Source organism: Equus asinus, chromosome 8, assembly GCF_041296235.1.
Source record: "Equus asinus isolate D_3611 breed Donkey chromosome 8, EquAss-T2T_v2, whole genome shotgun sequence".
Classification (NCBI taxonomy): Eukaryota; Metazoa; Chordata; class Mammalia; order Perissodactyla; family Equidae; genus Equus; species Equus asinus.
Genome location: NC_091797.1, coordinates 34,023,284 through 34,035,429, shown reverse-complemented (window position 1 = coordinate 34,035,429; position 12,146 = coordinate 34,023,284).

The following is a 12,146-nucleotide window of genomic DNA, read 5'->3' as shown; positions in this document are numbered from 1 at the left end:
ATTATTGTGTTGCTGTCAGTTTCTCCCTTTAGGTCTGTTAATAGTTGCTTTATATACTTTGGTGCTCCTCTGTCAGGTGCATATATATTAATAAGTATTATGTCTTCTTTGTGGGATGTCTCTTTTATCATTATATAATGTCCTTCTTTGTTTCTTGTTATCTTTTTTCTGGATTGAAGTCTATTTTGTCTGATAGAAAAGTGGCTGCATCTACTTTCTTTTGGTTGCCACTTGCTTGGAGTATCATCTTTCATCCTTCATTCCAAGCCTATGTTTTTCTTTAGAGCTGTGGTCCTCTCCTGGAGGCAGCATATTGTTGGGTCTTTTCTTTTTGGTGATGAAGATTGGCCCTGAGCTAACAGCTGTTACCAATATTCCTCTATTTTTTATGTGGGTCCCCTCCATAGCATGGCTTAATGAGTGGTGTAGGTTTGTGCCTGGAATCTGAACCCATGAACCTGGGCAACCAAAGCAGAGCATGTCAAACTTAACCACTAAACCAGCAGGCTGTCCTCTGGGTCTTGTTTTTTCATCCAGCCAGCCAGTCTATGTCCTTTGATTGGTGAATTCAATCCATTTACATTTAGAGTGATTATTGATATATGAGGGCTTAATACTGCCATTTTATCTTTTGTTTTCTGGTCATTCTATATTTCCATTATTTCTTTTTCCTTGTATTTTTGTCTGCCATTTCAGTTTGGTGGTTTTCTGTGATGTTTTTCTCAGTTCTCTCTTCATTTATGTTGACTCTACTCTGACTTTTTCTTTTGTTGTTACCACGAGGTTTGTATAAAATATCGAATAGATGAGACAGTCCTTTTTCTGCTGATAGCATCTTATTTCCATTAGCCTATGCAGGTTCCATCATTTCCCTCTTCTTCTTCTATGTTTTTGTTGTCAGAAATTATCCTTTTTTGCATCGTGAGTTTGTGATAAAATTGGTTATATTTATCTTTGGTGCTTTCTTTCCCTTTAGCCCTTGTGTATAATTAAATGTTTACTAACTTATTCTTATAGTGAATTGGAATTTTCTGATTCTGCTATTTATCACCTTGCTAAACGCTTTGTAAACCTCTGCATTTTTGTGTCAGGTAGGATGGCTCCTTTCATCATTTCTTGTCAGCCAGGTCTAGAGGTGATGAACTTTCTCAGCTTACGTTTGTCTGGGAAAGCTTTCATTTCTCCTTCATATCTGAAGGATAACTTTGCTGGATAGAATATTCTTGGCTGATAGTTTTTGTCTTTCAATATTTTGATTGCATCATTCAACTCTCCCCTATCCTGTAGGGTTTCTGCTGAGAAATCTGTGAGTAGCCTGATAGGGATTTCTTTGTAAGTTATTTCTTCTCTCTGGCCATCATTAATGTTCTTTCTTTGTCATTGACTTTTGACAGTTTTAATATAACATTCCTTGGAGAAGGTCTTTTGGTGTTGAGATAATTACAAATTATATTAGCTTCATGTATTTGTATATCCAGTTCTCTCCCCATGTTTGGGAAGTTCTCAGCTATTATTTCTTTGAATAAGCTCTCTGCTCCTTTCTCTCTCTCTTCTCCTTCTGGGATAACTATTATCCTTATGTTGCCTTTACTAATTGAATTGGGTATTGTTTATAAACTTTCTTCAATTTTATAAAATCTTTGTTCTCTCTCCTCTTCCACTGGGATCATTTCTAGATTTATACTTTTGAGCTCACTAATTCTCTTTTCCATATGGTCTGCTGTATTTTCAGTGTTTTCTAGTTTATTTTTCATCTCATTAATTGTGTTCTTCATCTCCAGAATTTCTGTTTGTTGTTTTTTCTTAGAATTTCCATCTTTTTGGTGAAGTACTCCTTCTGTTAATTAATTTTATTCATAGACTCATTAAACTGTCTTTCTGAGTTTTATTGTAATTCATTGAGTTTCTTTATGACAGCTATTTTGAATTCCCTGTCAGTTAGGTTGGAATCTTAACTTCGAGTTTGGTTTCTGAAGTGTTATTTTCTTTTTGTTCTTCCATGTTACTGCAGTTCTTCATCATACTTGATGAGTTGATCCTCTGCCACTGCATTTGTGGTAGTAAACTACTTTCTAATTTGGGTAAGCCTTGTGTTACTTTGGTTCTGAGCTTTGTCTGTTTGTACTTGAGAGCCTGAACTCTCCACCCTGCACTTCAGTGCCCTCCTTGTGCTGCTTGTCCCTCTGAGTTTGCTCATTCCTTGCTGTTTATGGTGTTGCTGCAGTCTCAGGTGTCACCACCAGGGTCACCAGGCTGTAAGCACTGCTGCTGCTTCTGGGGTCTCCTGGGTCTTGTGTTCTCCCACTGGCTCTCTACAGACTTGGGTGCTGCTGCCTTGTACACCACCTATTTTGCTGCTCCCAGGTTATCTGGGGGTGTTGGCAGTACCATGGCCAGGGGCACTGGGTTCATGGGTGTTGCTGTCACTACCAGGGCCCCAGGGTCTTATATGCAGCTCCTGCTGCTGGTAGAAGTGGTATCAGAAGTATCATGACTGGTGGCTGGATCACAGGTTCTGCTGTGCTTCCCAAAGCCTCAAATCACAAGTGCCCCCTGCCACTGCTAGGGGAGGGGCAGGGGCTAAGCCATGAGTTTCTTGCTGGTCCTGCAGCTTCTGGTTGCTGGTGCACACCATTGGGCTTTCTGAAACCTCAGGTCAGGGAATCCTGGCACTCCAGATGTATAGATACATGGATCTCTCAGGTGTTTAGCGTGCTGTGCAGGGAATTCTTTGTTGGTCAATGGATGTCCAGCTGTTTGTAACTTAGAGAGGTAAGACAAAGGGAGCAACTCACTCTGCCATGATGCTGAGGTCACTCCCTCCAAAACAGACTTTAAGTCAAAAGCTGTAACACGAGACAAGGTCCTTGTATGCAAGTAAAGTGGTCAATTCATCAAGAGGATAAAACAGTTATAAATATGTATTCATACATCAATGGAGTGCTTATATATATTAGGCAATTATTTACTGATCTGAAGGCAGAAATAGACAGCAATGCAGTAATAGTAAGAGACATTATTACCCAACAATTATAGATAGATCATCAAGAGGGAAAATAAATCAGGAAATAATGGACTTGAGCTACACTTTAGATCAAATGGACCTAACAGACATAGCAGAGTATTCCATCCAAAAGCAGCAGAATGCACATTCTTCTCAAGCACACGTAGGACATTCTCCTGGATAGATATATGTTAGGTCATGAAACAACCTGAACAAGTTTAAGAAGATTGAAATCACATCAAGTATTTCTTCTAGCTACAAGGGTATGAAACTAGAAATAAATAATATGATGAATGCTGGAGAATTTACAAATATGTGGAAATTAAACAACATTCTGCGGCCAGCCCCGTGGACAAGTGCTGAAGTTCATGTGCTCTGCTTTGGAGGCCCAGGGTTTCGCCCATTTAGATCCTGGGCACGGACATAGCACCACTCATCAAGCCATGCTGAGGTGGCATCCCACATAGCACAACCAGATGGGCCTACAAGTAGAATATGCAACTATGTACTAGGGAGCTTTGGGGAGAAGAAGAAGGAAAAAAAAGAAAGAAAATTGGCAACAGATGTTAACTCAAGTGACAATCTTTAAAAAAAAAAATCCAAAAACAACATTCTCCTCAACAACCAGTAAGTCAAAGAAAAAGTCAAAAGGTAAAGAAAAAATATCTTGAGACAAATGAAAATAGAAATATAACATTTCAAAACTTATGGATGCAGCAAAAGCAATTCTAAGATGGAAGTTTATAGCAATAAACACTTACATCAGGAAAAAAGAAAGGTTTAAAATCAACAACCAACCTTTCACCTCAAGGAATTAGAAAAATAGGAACAGACTAAGCCCAAGTTAAGCAGAAGGAATGAAATGATAAAGATTAGAATACAGATAAATGAAATAGAGCCTAGGAAGACAATAGAAAAGATCAATGAAACTGAGTTGGTTCCTTGAAAAGATAAGCAAAATTGACAAACCTTTAGCTAGACTAAGAAAAAACAGAAAGGACTCAAATGAAATTAGAAGTGAAAAGGGGCATATTACAACTGATGCCACAGAAATACAAAGGGTCATAAGAGATTAATATGAACAATTATATGCCAACAAATTAGATAACCTCAAAGAAATGGGTAAATTCCTAGAAGCGTACAACTTACCAAGACTGAATCATGAAGAAATAGAAAACACGAACAGAGCAATAATGAGTAGAGAGATGTATTCAGTAATAAAAAATCTCCCAATGGAGAAAAGACCAGGACCAGATGGCTTCATGGTGAATTCTATCAAACATTGAAAGAAAAAGTAATGCCAATCCTTCTTAAATTCTTCCAAAAAACTGAAGAAAGACCACTCTGAAACTCATTTTATGAGGAAAACTTTACCCTGATACCCAAACCAGACAAGGACATTACAAGAAAAGAAAATTACAGGCCAGTATCCCTGATGAACAAAGATTTAAACATCCTCAACAAAATACTAGCAAAGAAAATTCAAGAGCATATTGAAAAGATTGTAAACCATGATCAAGTTAGATTTATCCTTGGGATACAATGATGATTCAACATACATAAATCAAAAAGTGTAATACACCAACTTAGAATGAAGAATAAAAATCACATGATCACCTCAATAGATGCACAAAAAGCGTTTGAAAAAATCAATATCCTTTTATTATAAAAACTCTTAACAAAGTATGTATAGAAGGAATGTACATTTACACAATAAAGGCCAAATATGACAAGCCCATAGCTAACATCATTCTTGATGGGTGAAAAACTGAAAGCTTTTCCTCTGAGATCAGGAACAAGACAAGGATACCCACTCTTGCCACTTCTATTCAACATAGTAGTGGAAGTCCTAGCCAGAGCAATTAGGCAAGAAAAAAAATAAAAGACATCCAAATTGGAAAGGAAGAAGGAAAACTGTCACTACTTGCAGATGACATGATGCTATATCTAGAAACCCTAAAGACTCCTCCAAAGAACTGTTAGAATAAGCAAATTCAGTAAGGTTGCAGGATGCAAAATCAACATACAAAAATCAGTTGCATCTATACACTAACAACAAACTATCTGAAAAGAAATTAAGAAAGCAATCCTATTTACAACATCAAAAACAGTAAAATGCTTATGACTTAATTTAACCAAGAAGGTGAAAGAGCTGTACACTGAAAATTATAAGAAATTGATATATACACTGAAAACTATACGGAAATTGAAGAAGAAACAAATAAATGGAAAGATACCCCATGCTCTTGGTTTGGAGGAATTAATATTGTTAAAATGTCCACGCTACTCAAATTGATCTACAGATTCAATGCAATACCTATCAAAATTCCATTGACATTTTTCACATAAATGGGAAAAACAATCCTAAAATTTGTATACAACCACAAAAGACCCAAAATAGCAAAAACAATCTTGAGAAGAACCAAACTAGAGGCATCACATTTCCTGATTTAAATGTAAATTATAAAGCCATAATTATATATATATATATAATAACAAGTATGGTACAGGCATAAAAACAAGTGCACAGACCAAAGGAACAGAATAGAAATCCTGGAAGTAAGCCCTACATCTCTGGTAAACTAATCTCTGGCAAGGTCGCCATGAATCCACAATGGGGAAAGGATAGTCTCTTTGATAAAAAAGTGTTGAGAAAACTAGTTATCCACATGCAAAAGAATGAAACTGGACTCCTATCTTACATCATTCACAAAAATTAATTCAAAATGGATTAAAGACTTAAATGGAATACCAGAAACTGTAAAACTCCTAGAAGAAAACATGGCAGATGAGTTCCTGGACCTTAGTCTTGTCATTGATTATTTTTGACTATGACACCAAAAGCACTGACAACAAAAGCTACAATAAACAAGTGAGACTATATCAACTAAGAAGTTTGTGCACAGCAAAGGATACAATCAACAAAGTGAAATGAGAACCTATGGAATGGAGAAAATATTTACAAACCATGTATCTGATATGGGGTTAATATCCAAAATATATAAGGAACTTATATAACACAATACCAAAAATCAAATAGTCTCATTAAAATATAGGCAAAAGACCTAACTAGACATTTTTCCAAAGAAGACATAAATGGCCAATAGGTACATCAAAACGTTCTCAACATCACTAATCATCAGGGAAATGTAAATCAAAACAACAAAGAGCTATCATCTCACACCTGTTAGAATGGCTATTAGCAAAACACCAACAAATAACAAGTGTTGGTGAAATGTCAAAAAGTGAACCCTTTTACACTGTTGGTGGAAATGTAAATTGGTGCAGCCACTATGGAAAACAGTATGAAGTTTCCTCAAAAAATTAAAAATAAAACTTCCATATGATCCAGCAATCCCACTTCTGCGTATAAATCTGAAGGATATGAAATCAGTATCTTGAAGAAATATTTGCATTTTACCCCTTTTACTCCTTTGGCCCCCCACAACCTCCTTCCCCTCTGGTAACCACTGATATGTTCTCTTTGTCCTTATGTTTGCTTATCTTCCACATATGAGTGAAATTACATGGCGTTTGTCTTTCTCTGTCTGGCTTATTTTGCTTAACATAATACCCTAAAGGTCCATCCATGTTGTTGCAAATGGGACAATTTTGTCCTTTTTTATGGTTGAGTAGTATTCCATTGTATATATATACCACATCTTCTTTATCCATTTATCAGTTGATGTGCACTTGGGTTGTTTCCACATCTTGCTTATTGTGAATAATGCTGCAATGAACATAGGGGTGCATAAGTCTCTTTGAATTGTTGATTTCCAGTTCTTTGGATAAATACCCAGTAGTGGGATAGCTGGGTTGTATGGTATTTCTATTTATAATTTTTTGAGAAATCTTGATACTATTTTCCATAGTGGCTACCCCAGTTTGCATTCCCACCAGCAGTGTATGAGGGTTTCCCTCCACATCTCCACATCTTCTCCAACGTTTGTTATTTTTTGTCTTGTTAATTATAGCCATTCTGACGGGTATAAGGTGATACCTCCTTGTAGTTTTGATTTGCATTTCCCTAATGATTAGTGATGTTGAACATCTTTTCATATGCCTGCGGGCCATCTGTATATCCTCTTTAGAAAATGTCTATTCATAACCTCTGTGCTGAGTGTTTTTTTGAAGTCAGAAATACAGGTAGGATTTCATCAAATGTTTTTTCTGTATCTATTGAATTTCTATGGTTTTCCTTTTTTTGTCTGTTAATATAAATTACTGTGATTAGTTTTTAAATGTTAAATATTTTTTTATTCCTATGATAAGCCCCAACTTATTATGATGTATTATCTTTCAGTATATTTTGGATATGATTTGCTGAATTTTGTTAAGAAGTTTTGCATCTATATTCATGAGGAATATTGTTCTTCCAGGGTGTTGCTGGCTTCAAAATGAGTTGGGGTGCATTCCATCCTCTTCAATTTTTCTGGAAGAGTTTGTGTAGTTCTTAAATGTTTGATAGAATTCACCAGTGAGGCAATCTAGACCTGGAGTTTTCTTTATGGGAAGATTTTTTACTATTAACTCAATTTCTTGAATAATATAGTACTATTCATATCATCTATTTCTCTTTTAGCTTTGGTAGATTGTGTTTTCCAAATAATTTGTCATTTTTATCTATGTTATCTAATCTAATGGCATAAAGCTGTTTATAACATTCCCTAAAGGTCTGTAGAATCTGTAGTAACATCACCTCTCTTGTTCCTAATATTATACTTTGTGTCTTTCTGTTCTTTTTTTTATTTTGTGGTTTGAGGTTTATCATTTTTATTGATCTTTTAAATGAACCAACTTTTGATTTCATTGATTTTCTCTACTGTTTTTCTGTTTCTCGTTTTTTACTTTTTTCTCTTAACCTTTATTTCTTTCCCTCTCCTTATTTTGAGTTTAGTTTCTTCTCTTTATTTTGGGCTTAGTTTGCTCTTCTTCCCTAGTTTCTTAAAATGGAAACTGATGTCATTGACTTGACATCATTCTTCTCTCATACTATTGGCATTTAATACTATCTTCCCTCTTTTACTGTTTAGCTGCACCCCAGATATTTTTGCTTTTTGTGTTTTCAAGTTTTGTTGTGCAGTATACAAAATTTACAACTGTTATGAGGTTTTGATAAATTGACCTATTTATCATTATAAAATGATGTTTTTCAATTTTGATCTGCTTTTCTCTGACATCAATTTCATCTGATTTTAACATATCTACTCCAGTATTCTTTTCACTAATGTTAGCATAATATATTTTTTCTGTTCTTTTATTTTAAACTTTTGAGGCTTTACATTAAAGGAAGTTACTCATAGAAAACATATTTCTGTTCTGTTTTTTCCTTAAATTCTCAATCTGATGATTTGGTATTAAATATGGGTGTTTAGGTCATTTGTATTTAATATGATTATTGGTATGATTGGGTTTAAATCTACCATCCTACCATTTGTTTCTGTATGTGTTATCTGTTCTTTTTCCTATTTTTTGCCTTCTTTAGCATTAATGGAATTTTTAATGGTTTTAATTTTTTTCTGGCTTATTAGCTGAAACTATCATTTTTAAAATGATTGCTGTAGAGTTTACAACACATATTTTTAGTTTCTCATAGTCCAGTCTCAGGCAGTATTCTACCAAGGAATTTATAGTATGAGAAATTTATTCTACTTCCTTTTTCTCCCCTTTAGGTATTTTTGACATCTTACTTTTATGTTATAAACCCCACAACATGTTGTTATTATTTTTGCTTTAAACACTCAAATATCTTTTAAACACACTTAAAAGTAGGGAAAATGTCATTTACTTATATATTCACCTTTTCTCATGCTCTTCATTATTTTGTGTAGATATTTCCTTCTGGTATCATTCCCTTTTGCCTAAACAACTTCCTTTAACATTATTAATAACTTTTAATATTCTTATCTACTGTTAGTATCATCTGAATGGGATTTTTTTCTTTTTAAATAGGCTTTACTTTTTTCGCACAGTTTTTGGTTTACAGCAAAATTTAGCAGAAAGCACAGAGAGTTTTGTACACTCCCTGCCCCCCCCATACATGGCCTCCCCCACTATCAACACCCCACACCACAATGGTACATTTGGTACCACCGATGAACTTACACTGACACATCATTATCACCTAAAGTCCTTAATTTACCTTAGGGATCACTTTTGATGTTGTATATTCTATGGATTTGGAAAAATGTATAATGATATGTACCCACCATTATAGTATCATACAGAAAAATTTCACTGCCCTAAAAATCTTCTGTGTTCTGTCTATTCATCCCACCCTCCCCCTAACCCCTGGCAACCACTGATCTCCTTTACATAGGAGACCCATGCACTGCGATCCAATGCCCACCGGTGAAGCTCTCATGAGGGCTACAATTAGATTTAGAGAGTATAGACGTATAAGAGTTGATAGGATTAAGGAGAAAATGAGGATGTAAATTGGAATGCTCTTTTCCCAGCAGTGATGGAAGAATTGAACAATGATAAAAGCCCCTATGTTTTGTGGTTTGCTGACTCATGGGCAGTGGCCATATGGTCAGGCAGAAGGGAGACGGAAACCTGCTCTGTTAGGAATGTCCATATGGGGCACACTCCTATGGAAATCAATGCGGGAATTTGAAGGATGCATAAAGTAGGACATGCTGATGCCCATCACAAGAACCCTCTTATGGGTTTGGAAGGTGATTGGAATTGATGAGTGGATAAGCTGTTGTCTTCCTTCAGGTGGTCAGCTCAGTCCATGAAATAAGTGGACATTGTGGGGCTGCAGCAATGCAGAGGTAGACATCTGTCTGCCAAACAAAGACTGCAGAGGCTATGTGGCAGATTCCCTGGTGGGAAGATCTTGAGCTAGCTGGCAAGTCAGACTGATGCTGGTGGCCCAGAAAGGCTACAAATGGGTCTTGATGGGGGTAGATATTGATTCTGGATTGGACATTGTTTACCCAGTGGGAGATGCAAATGCCCAGAGTGCTAGAAAAGAACCAGAACAGAAGATATTGCACCAATTAGGCCTGCTAAGTCACATCTCTTCACACAATGCCCCACAATGGGCAGAGAGATAACCTCCTCAGAGTAACAGTTTCATAGAGAATTGGAATGTGGTACTTAAATTCTCTCTGATTGTCTAAAATGGGGTGGTGGGGGTTATAGAATCATGAAGGGCTGGCTCACACATCTTCACAAGTGTGTGCTCTGACTCAACATGAGTGCGGCTAAAGGAATGTCCCCACTAGAGAGTTTCCTATCTTTTTACTGGAAGATCTGGGGAGGAGGGGAGGGAGAGGGTTCTTCCCAAGAAGGGAGGAAGTTGGTATGACTATATTTCACCTCGACTTTCACTCTTCCTACCTGATGCAGTGGTCTCAGGACAGGGATGCCACTACACGTGCCAGAAACAGGAATGATTCCTGAGCAAGAAACTGTACCTATATTTTTAAACCTTTATGTCAGAATTCCTAAGGGCCTGAAGGGACAGATTGTGCCTTTGCCCCAACTGACAGTGCACGCAGCTGTATTGCCTAGTTGTCAGTTATCACACTAGCTCTGCACCTGTGTTGCCTTCCCCTCCATGAATGGGAGGGGACTGAGGAGGAGGGACTGCTAGACTAGTATTGCTGCCTGCGTCTAGACCAACCCAGCAGCCAAAGGTAATGTCCCTTCCAAAGCTGTCAAAGTTTGGTATAAATGGAGAGAAGGAGAAATACTTGTGGGTAAAGCAATGAATAAATATTTTATGTAATGAAAGAAACCAAATATTACATTAACACCTCAAAAGAGGTGTGAGCAAGAGATGATATGTCTCTTAGCTCAATTATCTAGATGCCTGAAAGGGTGAACGCTGTATATTGCTGAGACGACTCCTGAGATCAAATGGAAGCCTGAAAATCTGAGTGACCTTGTCCTAGAAGACATTCTCATACAATAGGATGATGAACAGGACTAATCGTTCATGACTGAATGGGACTCCAGAGTGTGCCAACATCTTTTAACTGTTATGATCCTTTTGCTATAAGGGAGCTGTGGTCGGAGATCAAGTGGTGGCCTGTGGTATAACAAAAAATATTCGATCTTTGTCCCTGGTTCCTGGCAGACAGCTCCTAAACCCTTGGAATCTCCCGAGTGATAAATGACTTTCATATGCTACTGAGATAGCTGAGGAGTCCTAGATAGCTTCAGGATGGGGGCTGGTCACCAGAAAGACTCCAGTGATGAGGGCTGAGCACCAGCATTGCTGTGGGGCCTCTTACAAAATACTCAGGCTTCTCCCCAGATCCACTATCTCAGGGTATTAGGTACAAAACCAAGGAATCACTTACTTAACAAGCCCTACACCTGAGGCTGATGCCCAGCCATGAAAGAGTCCTGGTCTACATTCTTGCCAATAAATGTGTGATCTGAAGACCAGCAATATCACACCAACCTTGTTATAAACACAGAATCTCATGCTCTACTCCAGACTCTCTGTATCTTAACAAAATGCCCAGGGGATTCCTGTGCACAGGGACTCCCTGGTCTCTGTGCTTTCTAGATGTGGAGCCAGAACTGTGCGGTCTGCTCTGTGTGTGTTGTCTGCTAAGATCCCTTAGCACTGCAGGGTCCAGGATTCAGTCTTTGTTCCTTTCTCTTCCATAGACATCACGTTCTTGGTGACCTCATCTGTTCTCCAGGCTTTAAATATCATTTATATGGTGTTACCTCCCAAGTCTAATTCTCCAGCTCTTTTGTCCAACACATTTGTCCAACTCATTTGTCCTAAATTCCAACTCATTTGTCCAATTGCCAACCCAACTACCTCACTTATATTTCTAATCGATATCTCAGATTCAAGATCTCTTAAAGTGAATGCTTGTTATGCTTTAACTCAAATATGCTTCTTCTACAGTCTTCCTCATCTCTGCTAACAGCAACTCCATTTTTCTACTTACATAGTCCAAAATTCTGGGTGTCCTCCTTGACTCTTCTTTCTCACTCTCCAGATTAATCCATTAGTAAATGCTGCAAAGTTCATCTTCAGAAGGTATCCAGAATCCAATTACTTCCCACTATTCCCACCGCTATGCTCTGTGGAAGCCATGCCCTCCTCCAGCCGGGAATGCTGCCCTAGTTCCTGCTGCTTCCCTAGGACCTCCCTCACTCTTTG